This window comes from Stegodyphus dumicola, chromosome 12 (assembly GCF_044657685.1).
Source record: "Stegodyphus dumicola isolate Sdum_Otavi_A_Nest chromosome 12, ASM4465768v1".
NCBI lineage: Eukaryota > Metazoa > Arthropoda > Arachnida > Araneae > Eresidae > Stegodyphus > Stegodyphus dumicola.
The window spans coordinates 37,933,508-37,945,869 of record NC_140779.1 but is presented as its reverse complement, the minus strand read 5'-3'; the positions used below and the strand labels follow the sequence as shown (position 1 = coordinate 37,945,869).

Genomic DNA, 12,362 nt, shown 5'->3' with positions numbered 1-12,362 from the left:
CCTGTGCAGAGTGCTGTATGGGTAATAATCTCATGAAATGGTACTTTTCCGTTTCGCCGGCGCAAATCTCGCCAAGCAGACTTTGTTGGCGACACATACAGTATACACATAAAAAATGTTAATTCTAAGAATTTTTTTTTTTTTTTATTTTGAAGGCATAAACATTTTAATATGGTTTAAAATTTTGTAAAAAGCCAATAAATAAAGACAATAAATTTGTAAAAAGACATTAATTTAAGAATTTACTATGATTTCATGGTTCAAAATCCTGATTCGCCGGTTCGTATCACGTGACCCCAAGTGATCTCATCTCACGTAAACTACGCTACTAAAATCTAATTCGCTCAGTAATTATCTACATTAATTTCAAGTTAAATCTTAATTTGGAATACAAGTTTAAATGCAAGAATTATTTCAATTCGTACGAATAGCTTACTCAGAAATTATGTAAAACCGCAGTGCTTTACTTCGCTAGTGCATTCTCATTAGAATTGATCAATTTAACACTTGATTTCGCCTTCGGATGAGCGGTGTAATTGCGTTCTAATTGACTTAGAACTAATTGACTTATTACCGTGAATTGTCTTAGGGGATAAAATTTAAATATCGTGTAAAAATTCTATATGCCAGTATTGAAAGAAACAATCTGATAAGAAATGGCTTCAACTTGTTTTGAAACTGAGGCGTAAAAGGTTACCAGCGAAGATATTTCGTCTGGCATCAGTTAAACCATTATTGGCGACTTTATCGTTTGCGCCGGCAAAACGGAAAAGTACCCATGAAATTTTAAAAACAGACACTTCACATCATGCGCTCGAGATTTATTAAACAAAAAAAATTAGTACAAGAAATTGTCGATAGGTGGCGCTGCAGATCAACAAGACATTCTACAGATGTTCTATATGTGTGCCTTGGTTCTCCACAACTCTTTCCATTCGCAAAGCAGTGTGTTCCACAGCGGAACGCAGTAAGTCCACATTAATAATATGTCGAATAATTGCGTCTTGCAGATGTGCCAAGGTTGCTGGGTGTTCTCGGTAGACCCGATCCTTTAAGAATTCGCATAACCAAAAGTCGCATGGCGTGAGATCGGACGATCGAGGAGGCCAAGCTGTAGGGAAACAGCGGCTGATCACATTTGCATCGGTAAAAGTTGCCCGTAACACCTGTTGAACGCCACGAAGAATATGGGGAGGCGCACCATCCTGCATAAATATCGTGTCCTGGAGGCGGCCACGTTGTTGCAGTTCAGGGATGACAAACGTTGTCAACATGTCCTGATACCGATTTCCTGTCACAGAGCAGGTTTTGAACCCTGTTGGAGTCACCTCTTCAAAAAAATAAGGCCGAATGACGAATGTTGCAGTGAAACCGCACCATACAGTTAACCTTTAGAGGGTTCAAGGGCACTTGATGGATTGTGCGCGGGTTTTCACTTGTCCAAATGCGGCAGTTGTGCGTATTCACTTGACCATTCAGGTGAAAATGGGCCTCATCCGTCCAAAGGATCTTCCACGGCCAAGCAGCATCGACTTCCATTCTGGCAAGGAATTGCAACGCAAATGTTTCCCGAACTACAGGATCCCCGTCGGACAGCTGATGACGGCTATGGATTTTGTAAGAAAATAACCGAGGATTCGACGCATCACACGCCAGACGGTCTTATAGGGCATATCAACAGCACGAGAAACAGTTGGCACACTGACAACACCATGTGGCGATTGGCTAGTGGGGTCCACGACCGCCAAAGCAATGTCTTCTACGCGTGCAGATTCCACAACCTGTCGTCCTCTACCTGGTAAAATTCCCGGCTGTCCCGTTCTTTCGAACTTCTTCATCATGTCTCGTAGAGCACGTGGTGTCATTGGTCCTCGGCGTAAGATCTTCTGCCGACGAAATGCTCTTATCGCAGCACAGGAGTTCTCGTCATTCTGGTAGAAAAGTTTCACTAACAGAGCTTTGTCTTTCAAAGTCGCCATTGTGCATCAGCGAGCTGGAAACAACTGCCTGTGCAAGGCCTGTCTTCCACTTTTGTAGGGCTCGTCTTTTGGATATGTTGCGCAGAAGCTTTATTTCTGCAAATCACGTTGCTGCAATATACACATTACTAGTGTTACAGCGCCACCTATCGGCAACTTCTTGTACTAATTTCTTTTGTGTAATAAATCTCGAGCGCATGTAAACAGTAATAGATATAAGTAACAGAAACTAAAAATATTAAACAGACTGAAGTGTCTGTTTTTAAAATTTCCTCACATTATGACCCATACAACACTCTGCCCAGGCCTCTGAGTTGGGGAAGTTTAATTTGGATAACCCTGTACTTTTAGTTTTAATTATATCAGATCCAAAATAATGTAAAGAAAGAAAAACTTGAAAAATTTCATATTTTGAATTACGCCCAAAAGGGGCGTTTTTTTAAACATTTTGTGCGTTATTTTTATTTATTAAATATGTTCTTCCCACATAAACCATAAAATTCAATTCAACAGCAATATCGCAAAACAATTTTAAAGTGAGCATATCTGTAGAATTTATGATACATGCAGTCTCACGCAATGGAGATAAAAATGTTTTTATCGAATCACTTTAAACGGCGTATCACTTTTCAAATTGTTGCCACCAAATGATAGAACCCTGCATTATATTAAAGCAATTAATAACGAAGAATCTGCATAAATGTACTTATGTTTCTCGCATTGTGATAAAACAATGGTACGTAGATCCAACCAATTTTGAATGATGTAATCCTACTGCGAATATGGGAATCGGAAGGCCCAAATTTGAAATTTGGAATTAGTTTTATTATTGATTTCATACTTTTGTAAAATTTTAACGAATTTTTGATTAACAAACTCAACGATTTAAAAGCGATAAATTGCAACACTTTACGGGGAGGGGGAACCTTTTAATCTCTAGCTCGCGGAATTGTGTATCAGAAATTCTAAAGATATGCTCATTTTAAAATTGTTTTGCGAAATAGTTGTTGAACTGAATTCTATGGTTTAAGTGCAAATAACATGATATTTATTGAAGAAAGGCAGAAAGGCAACACACAAAACGGGGGGGGGGGAACCGCTTCTTTAGACGTAATTTAAAATCTGAAACCTTTCACATTTATTTATTTTTTTTTTTTTTAGTCCAAAGGGATTTGAATCCCGAAGGACTATTAGTTTCGTTTTGGCATTTTGCGTCGGACTCATAAATGTCGGTTCACTTTTCAAACTGTTGCCACAAAATGTTAGAGTCCTGCATTATCTTTGAAGAAATTAAATAATGAAAAATCTGCATAAATGTATGTATATTTCTCGTATTGTGATAAAACAACGGTACATAGAGTCATCGAATTTTGAATAACGTAATCCTCCAACGAATATGAGCATGTGGAAAACCAAATTTGAAATTTGTTTTATGATCGATTTCCTATTTTTTAAAACTTTGACGAATTTTTGATTAACAAACTCAAGGATTTCAAAGCGAGCAATGGCAACGTTGTGCAGAAAAAACAATTTTATCTCCAGCGCGTGAGTCTCTGTATCGGAAATTCTAAAGATATGCTCGTTTTAAAACTATTTTGCGATATTGCTGTTGCACTGGATCTTATGGTTTAAGTGCGAGGAACATGATATTTAATAAAGAAAGGTAACACACAAAATGTTAAAAAACGCCCCTTTGGACGTAATATAAAATCTGAAACATTTCAGTTTTTTTTTTTTTTTTTTTCCCTTTTTCTTTGAAATCGTTTAGGTTCTTAATAAAAAAGTCGCTGAAGTTTTACAAAATATGAAATAGATAATAAAACAAATTTCAAATTTGTTCCATATTCAGGTGGAAACGTATAGGTACCGTTGTTTTATCCCAATGGAGAAACATACATACATTTATGCAGATTCTTCATTATTTAATTTCTTTAAATATAATACAGGGCTGTAATATTTGGTGGCAACAGTTTGAAAAATGAACCGACATTTAAAATTTTTAACACAAAGTGCCAAAAGGAAATTAATAGCCGTTTGGGCTAATAACTAATTTTTTATTTTTATTTCTTTATTTATTTTTTGCGCGCCTATTTGAAAATCATGTAATTTAAAAAGGTTATTTTAATATTACATTTGAATGCACTTTCGTCAAACTAATGGAACTTTTAAAAACTCCGTTAAGCCATGACCAGGTAGCTTATGTCTCTCTCGTTAAAACGGCACGTGTATGGAACTCAAAGTATCCAGTTTAAAGCTGTTCATAAAAACAAAAACCGATTTTTTAATTTTTGGCATTTGTTTTAAACCGAAGATTCAGCTACGTTTCAAGCTAATATTTGAGATGCTTATTTTAATGCCCCGATTGTAATATTTTTTATCAATCTTTTTAGATTGAAAATAGCTTTTATTAGCGACATATAAACAGTAATAGCTATAAGTAACAGAAACTAAAAATATTATACTAATATTTCTAAAAAATATGACAAAAGATCATTTTTAAAAAATACAGTATTGAGAAAACTGTAGTTTGGTTGAATATTTTTTAAAAGATGAATATAATACTTCTTAAGATAATACATTATATTTTTTCATAGTTATTTTCCCCTTCTCAGAACCTCTCTCGATTCTTTTGTTCTTGATTCATACTAAAATAAATTATTTAAAGCATAAAACTTTTAACATTTCTCTTAACATTTAATTAACAGTTAATAACTTTACAAAATAAACTTACTTAATCGACAGTAATCAGCAAAGCGATAAATTTTATAAATAAAAGTCATCAAAATGAGTTCAGAGCATTAACCTAAACCTGCGAAAAAGTACTCCATAATAAACAAAAGGAAAAGTTAAACGCTCTAGGAAAATAAAGGATAACTCAGTTGGAGCCAAATGTTTACAATTCAGCGACGGTGCTTTTCGAATGCGAAAAGGCGCTTTTTTTACCAACTGGCGTACTGAACCATTGATGAGGTAAACAAAAACCGGTTCCGAAAGAGCCAGGTGAAACTCTGCAAGTAAAAGAATAATCGTTTCCTTAATGTGTTGGAAGAAGTCAAGTAGGAAAAGATAAATCTCTTCCCATTTCACAGATGACATCGTAACACGAAATGCAAATTTGTTCTTTCAAGGGCTGATTTACGGATATTGTATTTATTGTATTTGGCAGACGTCAAATTTCTTTAAAACTATTGTAACGTGAAGCACAGGGTTCTCAAAATTTTTGTGCAAATAATAATCAAAAATTTTCCATAACTCTCGAAACGAATGATTTTTTTAAAGGGAAGTTTTATACATTCAATCTAGAGACATCCCTTTGTTCAAAATTAATTTCCAAAATTTTTGCTTAATATTTATTAGCTCAAAGCCCAGAAGGGCTATTAATTTCGTTTTGGTATTTTTTGCGTTGAAAACTTTAAATGACCATTTCACTTTTCAAATCGTTGCCACTAAATATGATCGCCAAGTGTTATATTTAAAGAAATTAAATAATGAAGGATCTACATAAATGTATGTATTTTTCTTGCATTGTGATAAAACAACGGTAGCTAGCGGCAACAAATTTTGAATGGCGTAATCATCCACTGAATATGGGCATCTGGAACACCTAATTTGGATTTTGTTTTATTATCGATTTCATATTTTATAACGCCGCTTTAACGAATTTTTAATTAACAAACTAAACGATTTCAAAGCGAGCAATGGTAACACTATACGGGGGGGGGGAATATATTCCCAGCGCGAGACTGTGAATCAGAAATTCTAAAGATATGCTGATTTTAAAATCATGTTGTGATATTGCTGTTGAATTGAATTTTATGGTTTAAGTACGATGAACATGATATTTAATAAATAAAGGTAACACACAATACGCTAAAAAATCGCACCTTAGGGCGTAATGTAAAATCTGAAAGCTTTCAAAATAATAATAATAATATTTTATTCTGTTTTGTAAATCTTGAATATTTAAAATGAGGTCTTTCTTGTTTTATTCTTTATCTATTAATCCGAAGGGGCTTTTTTCCTGAGGGACTATTGTTTTCGTTTTGCGATTTTGCGTCGAATCACTCTGAATGTCCGTTTCACTTTTCAAACTGTTGCACCAAATTATTATCGCATTGTATTATATTTGAAGAAATTAAATAATGAAGAATCTGCATAAATGTGTGCATGTTTCTCGCATTGTGATAAAACAACAGTACCTAGAGCCATCAAATTTTGAATGACGTTATCCTACTGGGAATATGGGAATCTGGAAGCGCAAATTTGAAAATTCAAATATGTTTTATTATCGATTTCATATTTTGCAAAACTTGAACGAATTTTTGATTAAAAAACTCAAGAATTTCCAAGCGAGCAATGGCAACGATGTAGAGAAAACATTTTTATCTCCAGCGCGTGAGACTATGTATCGCGAATTCTAAAGGGATATACTTCAATTTAAAATTATTTTGCGATATTGCTTTTGTACTACATTTTATGGTTTAAGTGCGGATAACATGACATTTAGTTAATAAAGGTAACACGCAAAATATTGAAAAAACACCCATTTGGACGTAATTTAAAATCTGAAAACTTTCAGATTTTCATTTTTTGTTTCACTTTATTTGTTTTTTTTTAAAATTAAAATTATAATAGCTAAAATGTGTGGAATAAATGGCATAAAATTCTTCGTACCGAAGCCGAAACAGTTTATCGTGAACGTTCTGCATCGTTTGTCGTTCCGCTGCTTTCATTTTCTTAACATAAGTTAAGGAATACAAAATTGTTGGTTTCATATGGCACCCATAAAGAAGAATATGTGCCTTAAGAGTTAGTTATCAAGAAATAAAATTATGTGTTAAAATCAACGGCCACATCTGAAATCTTTTCTTCTCTATTATGTCATCTAATTGTTCCTTCTAATCTGAAAATATCTACAGAATTTATATTGTATTTAATTAGTCGACAGGATGATTATCTGTCGTGCGATACTCCAGAGGAATATTTATTCAATCATATCTTCAAATCGTGGTCGCTTGTGTAACGACTTCAAGAAATTGCAAAGAAGTGAAAAAAAACTATTATTGTTCTGCTGTGGCGTTTTTCATAACGTATCATTTAACCTAACAGTGCTGCAAAAAATAATTACGCGTAGTGTTTATAAGGTCGTCACTCTGTGTGCGTAGAATCTGCTTCTAGTGGTCTGCTAGAAAATTATTTTCTCTTCTACTTTTCCGTGTTCGCATTTGCGTTACAAATTGATATTTTTCTTACCATATTGAATAAAAAAAAAAAAAAAAATACTGCAGTCTTTTATGAAAATATCAGACTAAAATTTTATGGAATCAGACTTGAATTTTTAGTAATTACATTCAACATATTAAGTAACGAACTTTAAGATTTTTTAAAATTTTAGAAAAGGTTATTATGATAATTATATTTTTGAATTTACATTGAAAATTTGGAATTACTGCTAAATATTATAATTATTTTTACAATGACGTGAATATGAAAATTGAATCAAATAATTTTGAAAAACTGGTACAGAAAAGGGTAAATAATGTTAAAATGAATGAATAATTGTGTGCAAAGATGACATACTTCGACGGGTCCCACTTCATGGAAAAATATGAATATTTTCATCTACAATTATTATTTTTATTTATTTTTTATATATAATGCAGTGTGAGTTTAAATTTTTAATGTATAAGGGAATGTTTAGGGCAGTTCAAAATGGCCTTATACAAGGAATGGAAGCCCTTATAAGTAACTGCCGGAGCAGCTCCTCACCACTGGTGAATTAATACATTAATTATTTAATGCGGCTTTGACCAATAGATGGATATGTTTGTATTTAGAGAAAGCTGTGGGTCCAGTTCGTGGAAACTAAGAAAATTGGAAATGTAATAATAATAATAAAAGCCAGTATAACAAATGATGTTCAAATGCAAGTTTGATATTTAAGCCTGATTTAATCCGCAAGTAAGGACAAAATAAAGGACTCTTTTCCCCCCCAAAAAATTATAAAACGGATTTTAAATGAATGCTGAAGAGAATTTTTCGTAGCATCTGTGCGTACGTACGTATGTACGTACTTATCTCGCATAACTCAAAAACGAATAGCTTCAGAACGTTGAAATTTTGTATGTAGGACTGCTATAACATGTAGATGTGCACCTCGTATTTTGGTTGCAATCGGCCGCACCAAAATATGTATATATGTATAATCGGTACTTACTGTCTAGGAATATGATGTTCGTAAACTTACTTCCGATGTGGCTTTCTAGGGGCTAATAAACTAGTCCAATTTACAAATAACTTGAATATTTAATGAAACATGAATAGTTGCTACAAACTACAAAGTAATTACATACATAGAAGGAAACAGATGAGATTATTTACAAACGAAGAGAAGGAATCGCATTTTACAAGCAAACATCTTTGAATCGCGTCATCGTCTTAATGGCGGAATCGCCTGGCCGCCCTCGTCATCGAAACAGTGAAAGATTTTCTCCCACAGCTTGCCGCGTCATCCGATTATATATGAACGATGCCAACCCACAACTGCTCGTCCATCCTGACGGAATGCGGCCTCGCATTCTCGTAGCACCACTGTCTACATCTAGGGATCTGAAAAATAAAATTTAAAAAAAAAAAAAAAAAAAAACTAGATTTTTAGTTACTATTGATGGAAAAGTCGTCTTAAATAGTTTATTTCAGCCATCTTTTTCTCATCATCTTAACATCCTCAGAAATAACGGCGTTAGCTCTTCTTAAATGCTCTTTCAGTGTTCGTTCATCTTTAACAGTCTATCTGAATACATACATTTCACAAACACGTCTTCTTTGATGTTGTCTGGTACAATTCGTCTGGATTCGTCTTTACATACGTCTTAATATCGTCTGAATGCGTCTTCTTAGATACCGTCTGGATACGTCTTCTGAATGCGTGTTAGATATTTTCAAGATCCGTCATTCGAATGCGTCTTCTTAAAATCGTCTTCTTTAAGCCGTCTTCCTTCATACATTTCATCCTTAGACATCCTCTTCAGTCTTCTTAAATTAGTTCACGTCTTTAAAATAATAGTCCATTAGTCAAATCGGGAGAAATTTGTCAACTTGGGAAAAAGTCTATAATCAGAAATCATCAAAATCGGTATTTCATTGTCAAAGCCTTTCGGGTTTCTTCCTATATCTTCTGAATCTGCTTTTTCGCTTCTTTTTTCTCACCTTCTTTAGTTTCTTTTTTTCCGTCTTTGCTTTCTGTATCAACGTCGTTGTCGTCAGGTTTTCTGACTGACTTCTACTTTTCAATCTTCTCTTCTGCTTCTGTGGTCTCTCTAGTTTCTTCCTCTCCAGTGGCTTCTTTTGCTTCTCTATTGCAAGGTATTTTACTGAAATTTTTCTAGTAGAATTCGCGTTTGATTCATCATCTTTAGCAAATGACTCTTGCTCGGGAAAATGCTTCTCTTCAGAATCTCCTTCTGCAGTGGTGTTTCTCCTCGTTGGCTTCAGAGTTAATTGTATTGTGCTTGAGTTTCCTTTTTGCACTAATTCATCTTCAATAATATCATTTTCATTTACATCAGAATCTGAATCACTCAGGACGTCGTCAGAATTCACAATCAAGGAACCAATGCCACCTGCTTTAATTGTAGATGAAGTGTCCAGTTTGATCACATTCTGTACTGTAACAGGAACTATACTAACAGGATCAGTTTCTGGTTTTGGAAGTAAAAAACCATAATTAACAACTTTTTCAAATCCTTCTTCAGAACCATTTCCATTGCAATAAGCATTTTTTTCTGTCAATTCTGAGTTATTGGAGTAACAGCTTTGGCATCTTGGATATTTTTAGATGATGTTTTCGAACAATCTACGGCTTTGTGTCCAAACAAATCGCATTTAAAACACTTAAATCCTTTACTCTTATTGTTACAAAAATTAGATTTATGACCTAAACTTCCACAATTATAACATCTTGGCTCTTTAATCTTACTAGGTACGGCGCGTGTTTTATTTTGTGTGTTAGTATTTGAATAACCCTTATTCTTCGTATCTGAAACGCGAATTTTCTCATAAATTTTTAATTTCTCTTTGAAATCAGAAATAGTTTTACAACCGTACAAAACAATTTTGTTACTACTCTGATCTGGTATCCCATTGATTACATAATCAAGAATTGATGAATCATCAACAGAACCGCGACTGGCTATTTCACGTATGGCAATTAAATATTCGGATAGTGATTCACCAGGTTTTAAGTGTCGTTTCTGTAACAAATTGTGAAGTTGTGCACTGTTTATTTTAGAACCAAATTCAGATAAAAGATTTTCTTTTAATTTGTCCCATGATATTATACCTTTCAAAGACCTAATAAATACTTTAGCAGAACCAGTAAGCAATTTTTTAGCAAACACAATTTTCTGTAATTCCGATAACTTAAATAATTTAAAAGATTCTTCTAAATCACAAATGAAGGATTCAACTGGATATGTATCAGTGCCATTAAATTCAGAAACAGTTTCTAAGATATCACGAAAATGTAGGGAAATATTGCTAGGCATTATAATGTTTTCATCCACTGAGTTATTTATGGGAGGTGATTCTGACCGAACAGAATTAATATCATCATTTTTATCAGAATCATAAACACTTTCGTTTTCAGATAACTCATCATCGTCATCACTTTCGGATTTTAAAAGCTTAAAATCACAAAGACTATTCAATATTAAATCACAGTTTTTATCAGGATTTGAATCATAATTAAGATGTAACAAGTTACACACAGAAATAAAATCATTTGCTGTAAAAGTTTTAAGTAATTTTTGTTTTGTTTCTTCAATATTAAAATCAGATGGAAAACCGCAAAAGTTACGCAATCTAGCTCTATTTTTTCGATCACCCAAAGTTCCAAACACAATTTGATGTAAAAGTTTAATTGACTTAGTAAGCCCAGTCTTTAAAGAATTTGAAATTCTAGGAATAGAATTTAAGGTAGTCATCTTAATTCACAATATCATAGAACACTATTCTTAGAAGTAACAATGTGGAAATAATCGAAACAAAACTCACTTATTTTGTAATATTCATAATGCTTCTTCCTAGGCTCATCCCGGCCGAGCCCCCAAATCTGTAGAATCGGTACTTACTGTCTAGGAATATGATGTTCGTAAACTTACTTCCGATGTGGCTGTCTAGGGGCTAATAAACTAGTCCAATTTACAAATAACTTGAATATTTAATGAAACATGAATAGTTGCTACAAACTACAAAGTAATTACATACATAGAAGGAAACAGATGAGATTATTTACAAACGAAGAGAAGGAATCGCATTTTACAAGCAAACATCTTTGAATCGCGTCATCGTCTTAATGGCGGAATCGCCTGACTGCCCTCGTCATCGAAACAGTGAAAGATTTTCTCCCACAGCTTGCCGCGTCATCCGATTATATATGGACGATGCCAACCCACATATGTATATATATATATATCCATTCTGTTACTCGGCTCAGTGAGCTCAGTTTCTTTACTCTTGTATGTTTGTAAACTGTGCATTCTTTTGCTTTAAAAATGATTGAATTATGTTGTTCTCATCTTCCGGTTAAGGGTTTTTTGCCTTTAGTAAATCTGCATGCAATATTTGTGCAGTTATCAACAATTTAAAAGCTGTTTGAATTTTGCGATGGCGGACATGTTTGTTTACATTTCAAACTTGGCGAAATAGCGGATTTGTTGCCAATCTAGAGAAACTAAGCTTCGCAACAACAAAGATAACGCCTTCTTTTATTATTGCGAATTAAAAATCAGGCTTAATTCATTCTGGAATTTTATTCGAGGAAATAAGTGTTTAAGATTTACTTCATAATTTTTAATATAGGTATTTTGGGTTTTTATGTATTTTTGCCTTGTCGGTAAGTGAAAACTTAATTAATTGAATGAGAAATACAGAATCGTCTGTGAAAAACTGTTCCTTTTTTATTTTGTTTCCTTAATTTCTCTTATACATCGTTTCATATTTATTATAGTATTCGAATAGAACATGTCGCAAAGATTAGATAATTCTTCAAATGATATAGGCCCACCAGCGGCCGAGCGGTAAAGTCACTGAACACTGGTAGTTCGGTCCGAGGTTCGAATTCCGGGAACGGCTGGCTGCATGGGTGTTTTCGTGGTTTTCCCCCATGTGTAACGTGTATACGAGCCAGTTTTCCTTAGAAAGTCCTCCAGGAAGGCATCCCTCCCTTTAGGCAGGTAGCCCTCGAGGCTTTGCCATAATCACATACACACACTCAAATGATATAAATTTATATGCATTCTGAGTTATACTATGGACGAAATGTAACGCTGTTAAGTGAACCTAGCGCCAGGGTGTCGCTATGGTAAACAAATATAGTGAATT

At 33.9% G+C, this 12,362-nt stretch overlaps 1 protein-coding gene across 1 annotated transcript in view; it reads right to left on the bottom strand.

Annotated features, from left to right (window-relative positions):
- Positions 1-4,735, bottom strand: part of LOC118193645 (solute carrier organic anion transporter family member 4A1-like) — a 126,343-nt gene extending 121,608 nt beyond the window's left edge. Inside the window, exon 1 of the mRNA XM_035364763.2 lies at positions 4,711-4,735. The gene's annotated coding sequence lies outside the window, so the exon portion shown is untranslated. The remainder of the gene's footprint in view (positions 1-4,710) is intronic.
- Positions 4,736-12,362: the final 7,627 nt, after the last annotated feature.